This window comes from Trachypithecus francoisi, unplaced genomic scaffold, assembly GCF_009764315.1.
Source record: "Trachypithecus francoisi isolate TF-2019V2 unplaced genomic scaffold, Tfra_2.0 Lachesis_group7, whole genome shotgun sequence".
In the NCBI taxonomy this organism is placed as follows: Eukaryota; Metazoa; Chordata; class Mammalia; order Primates; family Cercopithecidae; genus Trachypithecus; species Trachypithecus francoisi.
In genome coordinates this window covers 44111375-44114222 of record NW_022681472.1, presented here as the reverse complement: position 1 = coordinate 44114222, position 2848 = coordinate 44111375, and the positions used below count along the sequence as shown (strand labels likewise).

Genomic DNA, 2848 nt, shown 5'->3' with positions numbered 1-2848 from the left:
CTTGGTTTAATTGTTGTCCTTAAATTACTATTCAATTATAGTGGAGAGAATCCAGCCTTTGTACAAGCTTAGGAGCTTACTGTTACTTATGTTTTTATGGCTAGAGATTAAAATTAATTTGCTGGTTTTTAATAAAATTTTAAATAGGTATTTGAAACTGGAAAATTCATTTCTTCACAAATGGTAGAAGACAAATTGATGTTTCACAATGAACAGGAATTTGTGATATTCTTAAACATGGTAGAATATTTGAGATTAAAATATAATGATAATAAACTAATTTTATTTGCATTTTATACATCAAATATTATATCTTTGAGTCTAGCAATTTCTGATTATCTACTTTTGAAAAATGATTAAATAAACAGTTAATGTCAAAGGCAGAGTCACATTTGTTCAGGTTCAGGTTGATAATAACTACTCTTGAATTCATGTAAGTATCTTGAATTGATCAGCATAAGCCAAGATGATGATGATGGATCCTGTTTTTTTTTTTTTTTTCATAGCTATTCTTGTCCTGACATGTTACACATTTGTTTATTTTCTATCTTCCCCATTAGCATGTGAGCTTCATGAAGGCAGACACCTTGTTTTGTTGACTGTGTATGTCCAGCACCTTTATTAAACAGCCATCACTGCGATGCCATACTATTCTTTCAATTTTACCCACTTTGCAACCTTCAAACCAAGACAAGAGATCATTGTGCTTCAATGAAGGTAGATTTCTTATTTGAAATGCTCCATGAGGTAGAAGAAGATGTAATGGATGTTTCTTGCTCCCTAACCCATATGGATTTCCATTGATATTTTTTCCTATGAGCTCCAGTGTTTGTTCTAAGAGATCTGATAGTGGCACTGCAGTAATTTCCAAAAGTCCAGAATCATCAGCATGATGTTTTAGTACCAGGGCAATTTCAAATTCATAATTAACTACAGAGGAATGCCAGCAATACTGTTTGTTGTTTTTCTCTACTGGTACCCAATCAGGAATGTATCTATTTTCATTAGGCACTGGGCTCCCATTTATTTGTTCTATTTCCTTTGCTCTGGTATCCAGCAAGGTTTGGAGTCCAGAGCCGGTTTGAAGTCCTCTTCAACTTTCAAAATATATATTTTGGGTTTTCATTTGAATGTAGAGAATTTTAAAATCTTTTTTCAACTTGTTTGTTGCGCTTTCTATCTAGTAGAGCCCAAAGCTATGGCTGATCTGATGTTCCCTTTTGGTGGAAGTCTCCTCTTTCACCTCCGTCGCAAACATACGGCATTTTCCACTGCACAGAGCTCAAGCGCTTCATGATGAGCCCAACAAGCAGTGCGAGTGGAGGATGCGCTTTCGAACAGCCCCTGGTCCAGGAGGGGAGAAGCCCTGGAGCAGTCACCAGCGGGCGCTGGCGACTCACTCTCCACGCCCAGCAGCCACGGCTGCTGATCTCATTCCTTTTTATGGCTGCATAGTATTCCATGGTGTGTATGTACTACATTTTCTTTATCTGATCTATAATTGATGGGCATTTAGGTTGATTCCAAGTATTTGCTATTGTGAATAGTGCTGCAATGAACATACATGTGCATATGTCTTTACAACAGAGTGATTTATATTCCTTTGGGTATATACCCAGCAATGGTATGGGTATATACCCAAAGGAATTGCTGGGTATACACTCAAAGGAATATAAATCACTCTATTTTATTATAATTGGTATTTCTGTCTTTAGGACTTTGAAAAATCACCACACTGTCTTCCACAATGGTTGAAATAATTTACAATCTCACCAACAGAGTAAAAGTGCTCCTTTTTCTTCACAGCCTCAGAAACATGTGTTATTTTTTGACTTATTAGTAATAACCATTCTGACTGGTGTGAGATGGTACCTCATTGTGGTTTTGATTTGCATTTCTCTAATGATCAGTGATGTTGAGCTTTTCTTCATATGATTGTTGGCCACATGTATGTCTTATTTGAGAAGTGTCTGTTCAAGTCCTTTGCCCACTTTTTAATAGGGATATTTGTTTTTTTTCTTCTTGTAAATTTGTTTAAGCTCCTAACAGATGCTGGATACTTGGTCTTGTCAGATGCATAGATTGCAAATATTTTCTCCCATTCTGTAGGTTGTCTGTTTACTCTTGATAGTTTCCTTTGCTGTGCAGAAGCTCTGTAGTTTAAGTAGACACCATTTGTCAATTTTTGTTTTTGTTGCATATGTTTTGGAGTCTTCATCATGAAATCCTTTCCCATGTCTATGTCTTGGATGGTATTGCCTAGATTGTCTACCAGGGTTTTCATAGTTTTGGGTTTTACATTTAAATCTTTATTCCATCTTGAGTTAATTTTTTGTATGTGGCATAAGGAAGTCGTCCAGCTTCAGTCTTCTGCATACCGTTAGCCAGTTATCCCAGCACCATTTATTGAATAAGGGAGTACTTTCCCCATTGCTTGTTTTTGTCAGGTTTGTTGAAGATCAGATACTTGTAGTTGTGCAGTCTTATTTCTGGGTTCTCTGTTCTGTTCCATCTGTCTATATGACTGTTTTGTATCAGTACAACACTGTTTTGATTACTGTATCCCTGTAGTATAGTTTGAAGTCATGTAGCATGATCCCTCTGACTTTGTTCTTTTTGCTTAGGATTGCCTTGGCTATTTGGACTCTTTTCGGTTCCATATGAATTTTAAATTAGGTTTTCATTTTTAAGTTCTGTGAAGAATCTCATTGATAGTTTAATAGAAATAACATTGAATCAATAAATTGCTTTCAGCAGTATGGCCATTTTCACAGTATTGATCCTTCCTATCCATGAGCATAGAATGTTTTTTCATTTGTTTATGTTATCTCTAATTTCTTTGAGCAAC

General features: G+C 35.9%; 1 pseudogene; it reads right to left on the bottom strand.

Moving 5' to 3' along the window:
- Nucleotides 1-293: 293 nt before the first annotated feature.
- Nucleotides 294-1295, bottom strand: LOC117078982 (annotated as a pseudogene).
- Nucleotides 1296-2848: the final 1553 nt, after the last annotated feature.